The 11,691-nt window shown below is 43.8% G+C and overlaps 1 protein-coding gene across 1 annotated transcript in view; it reads right to left on the minus strand.

Annotated features, from left to right (window-relative positions):
- Megf10 (multiple EGF like domains 10) overlaps window positions 1-9,463 on the minus strand; it is a 165,779-nt gene extending 156,316 nt beyond the window's left edge. The window contains exon 1 of the mRNA XM_052155826.1: window positions 9,133-9,463. The gene's annotated coding sequence lies outside the window, so the exon portion shown is untranslated. The remainder of the gene's footprint in view (window positions 1-9,132) is intronic.
- Between the last annotated feature and the right edge of the window lie 2,228 nt (window positions 9,464-11,691).

Here is an 11,691-nt window from a genome sequence, read left to right on the forward strand (position 1 = left end):
CCCAAGAAATGTTCCTCTGAGACATCAGGCCATAATCTGGTGAGGTTTTCAGAACTGACACTTAGGTGTTGGTGATGGTAGCTGATTAACAACCTCAGGCTGGCCTGGAACTCACTGTGGAACTGAAGATGCCCTTGAAGTCATGACCCTTCTGATTCTACCTCCTGAGTGCTGAGATTATAAGCATGTGTCCCCATGCCCAGTTTATGTGCTGACAAGCATTGAGCCCAAGTCTTTGTGTTAGGCAAACCTCTACTAAACCACAGGCTTGATATCTGTTCTGATGAACCTGGAGAAAGAAGCTAAGAAAGATCTCTTTACCTATCACAGAGGGAGATCTTTTAATCTTATAAAATAAACAATATAATCCTATAATCAGATAAGTCTGAGAGACAATGGTTTAAAAAAAAATCCCTCTTGGTCAAAGACACACTGGAGTTCCAACAACTTCATGTTTTCCGGGAGGTGTATCTGCAGCCTCAAGCAGTAGATGTCGTCCCCAGAATTACATGGCCTTCCCAAAGCCTACCTCCTACACATAGCTGCAAGTAAGTTTAATGTGGAAGGGCCTTGACCTCCTTTCTTTGTCTGTCTGATTTAAGTGTATCTGCTTCCTTGGGGCTACCAAGCTCAATCGGACAGCCAGCCAGAGCCAAGTGGAACATCAGCCAACCCCCAAACAATGGGTGTCTTTCTCTGTTTGTCACATGAGCAGTGTTGTATTACAGCTATTGTTGCTCCAAGCAGTGGGGAAAGGGACAGCTTCTCACAGGCCAGCTATTTTCCATGCCCACTCTGGCCATCACCAAAATTCAAAATCAAAAAAGGGGGGGGAAAGCATGAATGTGCTATTTGAATGGGACACTGTAACCCCAAGCAAGGATTCTAGTGCACCCCTAGACCATCTCATCATCCTGGCTGGCTGAGAATGCACGTCCCTAGACCCAGCACAAGTATTTCCAAGCTCAGCGATGGCATCTGCACATCTGTTTAAGGGATGAAGCAGAGGCAAGAAGGAAACTGAGTGGTGCTTACACTGAGTGCTGTGCTGGGGTTATAAATCTGAGTCTGTAAAGCAAAAGGCATAAAGATGGGGACACCAAAGGATATGGGACAAGAGACGGGGATGCTTAAAAACAGTAATGGCTCTCCAGAAGACCATGGGAGTGCTAGTGAAAGAGGCAGAGCAGGAAGGGAAGAAGAAGAAGGGAGCGTGTTAGAGCATCCCACAGAGACTGAGAGCATCAGAAAGCAACAGAGCAGGCACAGCTTCGGATGGCAGAAGAAACCAAAGAAAACCACTGTCGCTGCCAACAACAACAGCACAAGCAAACAAACAAACACATTGGGCTAGGATGTAGCTCAGAGGCAGAAGTGACAGAAGTGGCAGAATTGACTGTTTAACATAATACATACAACCGGCTTGCTCTCCAGTTATACACACACACACACACACACACAGAGAGAGAGAGAGAGAGAGAGAGAGAGAAATATAAAGTTTTTTTAGTTTATATATGGGTTTGTGTATCTGCTTGATGGAAATATATCTCACATGTACAAAGATTATATGTAACATTTTGTTTTAAATATTAAAGTATGAACTTCCCTCACAATCCTAAACTTTAAAAGTCAGCTAACTCAAAGCCTTTTACTACATAGAATGACATTTATGCTAGGTAAGTAGCTTCAGGCTAGGCTTTACCATCATGTGGTAAAACAATCTTGAAACAGATCAAGAGAAAATCTAAATTCCACCCCTGATGACTCTAGAAAGTGCGAGCCCTGGCCATCCCTTCCTGTGAACTCCCTCTGCGGGTGAAAAGGCTCAAGTTCTCCAGTCATGCCTTCTCATGAATGGGGAAGGACCTCTAAGCCAAATTTTATTTGAATCTCAATAGGGTGCCCACATCTGCTCTCTATAACAAAATAATAGCAGTAACATGTGCAGAAGGGTTCCTTTAAAACTCAGATAGTGGTGTGAGGGACAGACAGAAACCAGTCCCGTAACTCCATAAATAGCTGGCATAAAAACAATTCTCAACTCCTTTGAAATGGTTCCTCGGTGCTCCTACTGCCACGTGTTTGCTGGGATTGCCCTGCCTGTGGTGTCCTGTCCACACAAATCTTCACTTAGCTGAACACCCCACCCTCTTCCTGGCATGAACCTGAAGCCACTCTCAGACTTGCCTATCAAGCCCTGACCACACCCAGCTATACCTGGCTGGTTGGATAGATAGATAGATAGATAGATAGATAGATAGATAGATAGTGTGTGTGTGTGTGTGTATATATATATATGTATTTGTATATATAGTATATATATGTGTGTGTGTGTGTGTGAATATGCACATATAATCTAGATTTTTTTAAAGGTATTAACTCTTTCTTGGCAATTGTAATATTTATTGTTATACACTATATACCTAATAAATATATAATGGAGGAAAGAATAAAACTCAGGCAATTAATTGTAAAAGCCAAAGTTATATGTTGTCATCAATTCCTCATCCAAAATAAAGTGTCCTTTAAAATTCAAATATAGTGGTACATACCTGGCTAGACCCCAGCCCTCAGAAGGCTAAGGCAGAAAGACCACTCAGATTTTATCTAGTCTGGGCCACATACTTAAACCTAGTCTCAGAACAAACCAAAATAAAACAAACATTTTTTTTTAAAAAATACACTTCTCAAGATTGTCAATGTGGAAGAGTACTTTTTTTTTCCATTTTTGCTAAAGGATTCATTCCCTAAATTTGAAACCAATTTGTTGTAGTTCCATTTTATTCAATGAAAAAAATGGCTAGAATGGATGAATTTTGGTTTTATATTTCTACCAACAAATTTTCTTAGGGCTGAAAGTATAGAGCTTAGTGGAAGGATGTGTACTTACTATGCCCAATACTGTGAGTTCAATTCCAGGACCTCTAAAGCATCTGTTTGTTTGAGACAAGATCTTACTATGTAGCCCTGGCTGCCTTGCAATTCACTATATAAACCAGGATGGACTCAAACTCAGAGATTTGCCTTTCTCTGTTTCCAGAGTGGGGAGGTTGAAGATGTGTGCCACCAGGCCCAGCTCCAAGACATTTTTCAAAGATTTGTTCTTATTCACTTTAATCCTGAGGTGTGTGAGGATAAGTGTTGGTAGCTGCACCCCAACATGGGCTCTAGGAACCAGATTAGGGACTCTGAAAGAGCAGCATGTGCTCTTTACAGCTGAGCCATCTGTCCAGCTCCCAAAACATTTTTTGTAGAATGTAAACAAAGAATATAGAAAATAAATTAAAAAATTAAAAAAAAAAAGAAAAGAAAACTAACTGAAGGACGGGGACTGTATTACAATTGGTAGAGTGCTTGTCTTCACACAAGAGGTTTTGAGTTTTAGTCCCAGCACTATATAAACCAGTCATGGTGGAACATGCCTGCAATCCCAGCACTTGGAAGGCAGAGGCAGAAGAATCAAGAAGTTCAAAGTTGTCTTTAGCTATATAATGTGTTTGAGGTTACAATGAGCCCCATGAGACCCTGCCTGTCACAAAATAACAAAACAACAACAAAATAAAACCCAAATATTTAGAAGATTTGTTAAAGATCTATTATACAAGATGCCTTCAGCAGCTGTATTTTAGAGCTAGCCATATTTGCAGTTGATCTGGGTTGGACATGATATTAATAACACGGTACTTGGTCACCCCCACAATGAAGCCTCCTTGCTCCAAAGATCTGATGGTTTTTACAGATGCTAATATCCTGTACATGCATCTAGCAAGACAAGGTGTTCCACACTGAAATTCTATTTCCCTTTGTTTTACGAGTAGAGTCGGGGTAGGGGAGGAGAGTATATGATTTATTGCTCTCTGAGTAGGAAATTGAGGTGGTTAGAATGCTTTACATAGTTTCTTTATCTGGGAGAATAAATCATTAAAAATGAAATAGGAGAGAAATCAATAGGCATTAATAGTGTTAACTACAGATGTAGTATTACAGCCATACTTCCAGACTGGCTCAGGGCATGGCATTTATCATCAAAGAACAGACTCATGGCCACTGGCAGTTGTGCAGAAGAAGTTCAATAAAATAAAACACCAGTGGTGTGAATACTGCACTTCATTCATAGCAAGAGCAATCCTTTAAACTGCCTAAATTAGCCCTTCACAAAAAAAAAAAAAAAATGTTTAAAAGGATGATTACGGCAGAAGCTCATCTTCAGTGTTCAATATGGATAAGAGAGGAACAGAAAATTTGGATTTCAGATTAGGAAAACAGACGAGTATATAATTGAGGCAATTCAGATGCACAGGCAAAACATGAGGTTGGTGTGTCCTAAGGCAGAAAAAAATAAATCATTTGGGGGAAAGAATTATAAAAGATGAATCAACAGGACTCAATGAGTCTTGCATTAATTCTTAAAATAAGTTCTCAAAGTAAATCCTGGGTTCACATCCTTGCAAACAGGGGCGCACAGCAGCACATTCTGGGGCTGTGTTCCCAGCCGGACAGCCTCAGGTTCCTTTGCTCACTCATGGATGCCGCCATCTTCCACCGCCATCTTCCACCGCCATCTTCCACCGCCATCTTCCACCGCCATCTTCCACCGCCATCTTCCACCGCCATCTTCCACCGCCATCTTCCACCGCCATCTTCCACCGCCATCTTCCACCGCCATCTTCCACCGCCATCTTCCACCGCCATCTTCCACCGCCATCTTCCACCGCCATCTTCCACCGCCATCTTCCACCGGTGAATGGACCGCCCCCATGTCTGTTTGATGTGGAACTGCCCTGAACCAATAGCTCAGCTTTGCTGTGGCAGCATTTGCTCCCATTTGCATAATTCATTCTCAGAAAAACGAGTGGAGACAGGAAAAATAAAAACTCTACTGGCAACTATAAATTTAATTTATAATTAAATTTAATGTGGGACAAAGGCGGAAGTTATTACAGAGGCTAAAAAAATGGCAAAGCTTTCAACAGACTCGGATGACATTAGAACTTGGCTAACCTTTGGTAATTCACGGAGGAAATAACCAAAGTAAAGGATGTGTGAGAAAGGAAAGCGAAGAAAGGGAAACACACTGGATGCTGTCTCTAGACAACAAAGAAGAAGTCAAAGTAGAGATGATTTGGCCTTCTGTGGCCACCATCCTCAGATCACACAGTTCTGCCCCATGGTGAGACCCGCTTTCAGGAATGTGTTCATGTAGGAAACTAAGAAAGACAGTACTGAGCCAGTTACCCCACACATGTGCCTAAGTTCCTAATGCACTGAAAAACATCGGGCAATGTTGGCTATTTTTATTGATATTGGCATCTCCACTTCAGCACCAAGACACTGTTATTGGCAAGCAAAAGCACACAACAGTATAAATGTCTCTCTGTGTCACATGTAGCACCCAATGGATGTTGAACACGGAGCATTAATTCAGTATTATGTGTGTTTTGTAAGCCCCGAAGATAACCTTTAGTGTCTTCTTTCCTGCCTCTATCAAGTTCGTAGGTCATGTCTAGGTGTGCAGTAAATTCTGTACTGACCTCTTCACCACTCTTAATAGGCACACTCTATACATATATATATATATATATATATATATATATATATATATATATATATATATATATATATATATTTACATATATATATATTATTTTCTATATTCTTTGTTTACATTCCAAATGATTTCCCCTTTCCCAGTTCCCCCCTCTCCATATGTACCATAAACCTTCTTCTCTCCACCCATTCTCCAATCACCTCTCTCCTTTTTCTCTGTCCTTACATCCCCTCCAATGCTGGATCAATCCTTTCCAGGGTCAGGACTCTCTCCATACTTCTTCATGGGAGTCATTTGTTATGCTATTTGTGCCTTGGGTATTCAGAGCTTCTGGGCTAATTAATATCCATTTATCAGAGATTGCATTCCATGTGTATTCTTTTGTGATTGAGTTACCTCACTTAGGATGATATTTTCCAGATCAAACCATTTAATAGGCACACTCTTAATAGATACTGTTCAATGAATCATTCACTCTTTTCTCACATTTTGGGGAGCATTTATTATACATCTTTTATATTCCAGCCATTTGAGTAAGGTCTTTCAACCATGAATGATGAACTCATCAACCTGCTGGCGATATCATTCAGATAACAATGTGACCAACAATGTTTAAAAAAAAAAAAAAGCTGTGTACAGAGAATGTCAACTCACATGACATCCACTGCCTATGAGAGAAATAGAAAATTCAGAGGGAACATCTGATTTGAGCTATACCTTCAAAGATAAATGGATAGCAGGCAGCTGCTTACACAGAAAAGAAGGCCACAGGCATTTCCAACAGAAAGACCATGGAAAGGAAAGGGTTCTGTGGATTTGGGGACATAATGAGATCTACCAGGACTAGAGGGCTGGGAAGCTAGGGTGCAGAGAACGAAGGAATTTGTACAAAGGAATTTGTACAAAGGTGCTCACATGCAGACAGTACCGAGGCCAGTTGCTGACTGGACCTGTAGGACCCAGTATCCCCCAACCCTGACTTGGAGACTATTTTCAGCAAGCCCCTAGGAGATGCTGGTAGTTTCCTAGTGATCTGCCAAGGACTTCAGCAAGGAGATCCCATGATCAAATTTGCGTTTTGGAAATGCCTCGTCAGACTGAAGAAAAAGTGCTGAAGACACACCCACTGCTCTGAAATGAGCAGGTGACCCGTTTGGCATCAGGACCACTGTGTGACTTTGTGACTGAGCTCAACCTCACCCAAGACATTCTGCCTCTGAACCGAGGAGGAGCCAAGGTTTACACACCGACAAATAATAGCAAACTGTTATTTGTTTAGGTAAAAAGATGATCAAGTGTTGGTAATTTCTCATGGTAAAAAAAAAAAGTAATAATCTATTTTTTTAAATTTTCTCCTTGCTTCTGATGTACCCCAAAGTCTGAAAGCAGTTGATAATCAGGCTTAGTGCATTTCCAGTTTTACCTGTCATTAGTTAGCCTGCAAAGGTGTAAGTTCCACAATTCATGCACCCCAAACAAGTGCTTAAAAATGGGAAAGGAAACTGAACACGGTCACCAGTGAACTAAGGTCAGTATAGGAAGACTTTAGAACCAGGACGTACACCGAAGTTCTTTCCCTACCCTACTCACCCCTCACACACACACACACACACACACACACACACACACACACACACACAAGCTCACACATCATAAAACTACTATCAAAAGAGAGAAGCAGCCTGTCTGAGATCACACTGAATACTTTATTGAAATCCTCAGTGTTCTGTGTTTGTGTGTATCTTCAATCAGGGGCTGAGATTTGTAGCTAAAGTATTCGGAATAGAAAGCTCCGGCCACATGAAGGAAGTGCTGGCCCACTTAAAACGAGGCAAGACAGAGACGGTCATCAAGCAATAGCATATACCCATCTCACAAGTAAAATCAAAGAAGTTAGTACAAAACCCACTGCAATGTAAGGAATCCTTCATAAAGGTACCATAAAGAAACTATGCCGACGATGCAAAAGGTTTCTAAGAAGTGTAGCGGTTGTCACTCCCTCAGCCTTTGGCATCCAATCATGAACCCTTCTCAGATCCCAGCTCCGGGACACACACCTTCCTTACCACAGAAAGTACCTCAGACAAAACGCTGCAAAGAGCGTACATGAGCCAAGAGGAGCGAACCTTCCCGTCTTAGGCGGTGGTAAAACCTGAAGGTGAGATCAGCCTTCAACGTCCTTCTCAGTAAAAGTACCAACTAACACTTGCTGATAGCTAACCTGATAGCTAACCGTGGCTAAGCAAAGCAACACAACCATTAATGCTGGCTCAATAAAAAGACGATGATGATGATAGCTAACTCTGTGTGGGGCTTGTTTGGGCTTTCCAAGCGTTAACTCCTTTGGCTCCAGAGTAAGCACAATTATTTCACTCTGATTTTAGAGACATACATACAGGTGTGAAGCCACACAACTGCAAAGTACCAGAGTGGACTGCTGAGCCGGAACACCAGACCCTGGGAGTCTACCCAAGGAATTCCTTAGCCTTGTAAACAAAACAAAAGATGCTCCTCCTCTCCTCCTCCTTGCATACTGGCTCCCTGGAACATGCCAGTCAGACTGGTGGGATTTCTGGGTAATGTCATGTGGCCTGATCTTTTTATCCATAAGGACCGAGGTTTTTTTTACTTGAGAATACTGTATGCAAAGTGAGGCCTGGCATAAAGGATCAAGAATACCATTCTCTGCCTTGGCACAGCATGGCTATTATTGGCAAAAAGCAGAAATAATGCCTCATTCAGGCCAATAAAACCCCAGGCCTTCATTGTTCCTTTAAAAATGTAGGGGTTCGAGTGAGGTTATGTGTGAAAGAAGCTGCAATCGCGCTTCCCCATGTTTCTTTTATTCAGTAGGGCCATTCAGGAAAATACTTCCAGAAGGAAAAATAGAGACAAAATGGTTTCCCAAATCGGAGGTTAAAAAAGTCCTAGCATGAAAAGGTTTAAAAGAAAAAGACCCACAAGCATACACCCTCCTTAAACAAGTAAATAAGCAGTTTTAAGAACTGTCCCTTTCAGCATTACCCAAGGAACAGAGAATTCTGACAAGGGCTCTATGGTGTATGAAGCTTGTATGAAGCTGCCAGTAATCCCCCTCCCCACCTCCAGCCCCCTAAAGGCAGGAAGAGGGGCATCCCCTGCTAACAAAAATAAACTGGGTATCAAGGACTAAGGAAAGAAAAGTTTAGGGAACTAGTCAAGACCCCAGAGTAGTACTAGATAGACCTCAGAGGAAGGCCAGGCCGAAGCTGTATGATGAACCCCCCCCAAAAAAATATCTCCCTGCACCCACCAATGTCACAATCAATGTAGAACAGACTCAAGTAAAGCAACGCAGAGTGAGAAAATAAACAAAAACACCCAGAACTAGGAGATCTTCCCTGGCATTCCCTACACAGTCCCAGATAACAAAACCAAACACAATGACAACAAATCCCTTGGGGAAAGCACAGAACCCACCAGGACAACACATCCCTATACCAAGGTTAAGGAAAAACATTCCCTCTGGCCCCAAAGCCCCCACCCCTATCGCCCGAAGCAACCAGGGCCAAGGGCTTCCAGAGTTGAGTTTGCTTAACTCTTACCCGGTCCTGAAATGCTGTGATTGGCAGCGCAACCTGTTTTCCCCTGGTCTTCACCCACTCCAGCTGAGATTCAAAATCTGTTCCCAACAGCGGCCGCTGGTTTCCAAGCAGAGTCCCAGGAGAAAGCAATGTTTGCGGTCTTGTTTAAGCTCTGGTGGTGATGGGGACGCGGGGGAGCAGGCCCGTCCCGGAGCCCCAGTTTCACACAGGGACCGAGTCCTGCTGCAAACTTGAACAAGCTTTTCCCTGTCTGACTGGAGATGCTGGAGGAAGAAGGCGGTAACCCGAGCCCGGCTGGGATGCGAGCAGTTGCCGCTGCTGCAGCTGCTGCCTGCAGGACAGTGGCCGGTGGGGGGAAGTTTGGGGAGGGGGAGCAATGTCGCTCGCTTGCGGTCCCTCCAAACCTGCAAGCTCCTTCCGGCCAGGATTCCTGGGACCCCCTCAGTGACTGAGTCAAGAAGTTGGCAAACTTGGAGTCACCACGGGGCTTCAGAGAGTGATAGGGGAGTGCCGTGCCCCACAGTGCCAGTGCTAACCCTACTCAAAGTACCCCCAGGAGGAGAGTCTAGGCCCTCTACAACGATCTGGGGGACAGGGCCAGCGTCCGCCAAGCGGACAGGACAGCGTGTCCCCGGGGTGAGGGAGCGCAAAAGTGGGACGGAGAAGGTATGGGGACCAGGCCAAGCCACCACGAATCGAGCGGCAGCTAAGTGACTGGGAAAGTGGGGAGAGAGGAGGGAGGCGATTGGAGGGTGACCCGCCAGCCTTGTGGGGCGGGCACGGGGACAGCTCCCCGTCACCGAATTCCCTGCGGGCCGCTGCCAGGCCGTCCGAGGTGATTTCTTGGGGAATAGCTCCCTCTGCCGACCGCCCAGGACGCCCGGGAGACCCGGGGATAGACCTGAGCAGAAGGCTCCTCTGCCTACTTTCCCTCTCCAGACTGAACACTGAGTCCCAACAACCTGGGAAGATACAAAACTTTCTAGAAAACTTTCTAGTTCTCAGACAGTAGTTTCTTAATTCTGCTCACTCCCAAACAAATACGAAAGCAGGCAAGAGTAACAGTTTCAACACCAGACAGCCAGACAATCCTCTCCTTCCTGGCGTCTCCTCACATGAAGGAAGCTCTTTCTAGAAAATCCTCCACATTTACAACTGAGTCAAATTATCTTGGCAGGTAATCCAGACTCCAAATTACCTTACGTGAATTCATAGTGAAACGAACGTACACTGTTTATTTCTTGAAGCAAAGTGAACGTGTTTGAACCACACCTGCCCCTCGTGATCTTTGCTCTCCCCTGGAATCACTGGAGAGGACAATCTGTTGTGAACTGACTGGCTGCGTTGTCTGTCCATCTGGTGCAGCTGGGTAGCTAGTTACTAGGTATTACCCTCACTTATCTTTGGGAGACCGCCTTTGCCACAAGCACTACATATAGTCAGTGTGGGAAGGTCATTCAGGCCTTGACCTGGGCTAGGACCCACAGACCCCTCCTTGTCCGGAATCTGAACTCTGAATCACAACGACAGATAAGCCTCGAAGCAGTTAATATATACAGCAGTTTTCTGAAGCTCTCAGATGAATAGTAGTTCAGAGTGTGTATTCCCCAAAGCCTGCCTTTAAAAAAGTCTACTATTCCACTTTCCTTTCAATATTTTTACCAGTTTAAATTTCCTTCGGCCTATTTTTCAATGTTTGCTGTGCAGTTTGATGTGTTTTGAATAATGGAAACATCTGGGTAACTATTAGCAAGTAAGACAGTCAATAATCCTACCTCACCCCAAAAGTAAATCTCCAAACTGATTCCCATTTTGCCCAGTGGGGTCTTTTTTTTAAGTGTTTTATTGTATTTTTATGTTTCTTGCTGGAGTTGAGGGTGTTTGGCGGCTTGAAGGTCAGAGACTTGTCGAAAGTCACTTCTCTTCTTTCCACCATCATGTGGTCAGAGAATCAAACTCCCAGTCATCAAGCTTGGCAGCAATCAGCTTTCTGTCTGGAGCCCTCTCGTCAGCCCCTCTGAGCTATTTTCTGTGGCTGCATGCTATATCTGTCTCTTCTAGCATTGCATATGCAAGACCTCATGTAGCTCAGTAACTTTGTCACCCACACCCAGACTGTGTTCCCTTTTATTTTTATTGTTGAATTGTATTTGGTTGTATAGACAATCCCACAAACGGCTTCCCCATTTAGTAAATGTTGATGGAGACATCAGGCTTAAGGTCATACCTTAACACATACCTTAGGTCATATGTTAATTAATTTTCAATTGCTATTTAAAACATAAACACAAAAACAAACAAACAAACACCATGACCAAGACAACTTATAAAAGAGAGCATGAAATCAAGGGCTTCCTTAGTTTTAGAGGCTGACCCAATGACCATCATGGTAGGAAGCATGGCAGCAGACAGGCATGATGCTGTGATGATGTAGAAGTAGATGAAAGCTTACATCTGACCCAAGGGCAGAGAGGGGGAGGGAGAGGAGGGGGAGGGGAGGGGAAGGTAAAGAAAGGGAGAGAGAGGGAGAGGGGGAGGGGAGGGAAAGGGGAGAGAGAG

Source organism: Apodemus sylvaticus, chromosome 13 (assembly GCF_947179515.1).
Source record: "Apodemus sylvaticus chromosome 13, mApoSyl1.1, whole genome shotgun sequence".
Lineage (NCBI taxonomy): Eukaryota > Metazoa > Chordata > Mammalia > Rodentia > Muridae > Apodemus > Apodemus sylvaticus.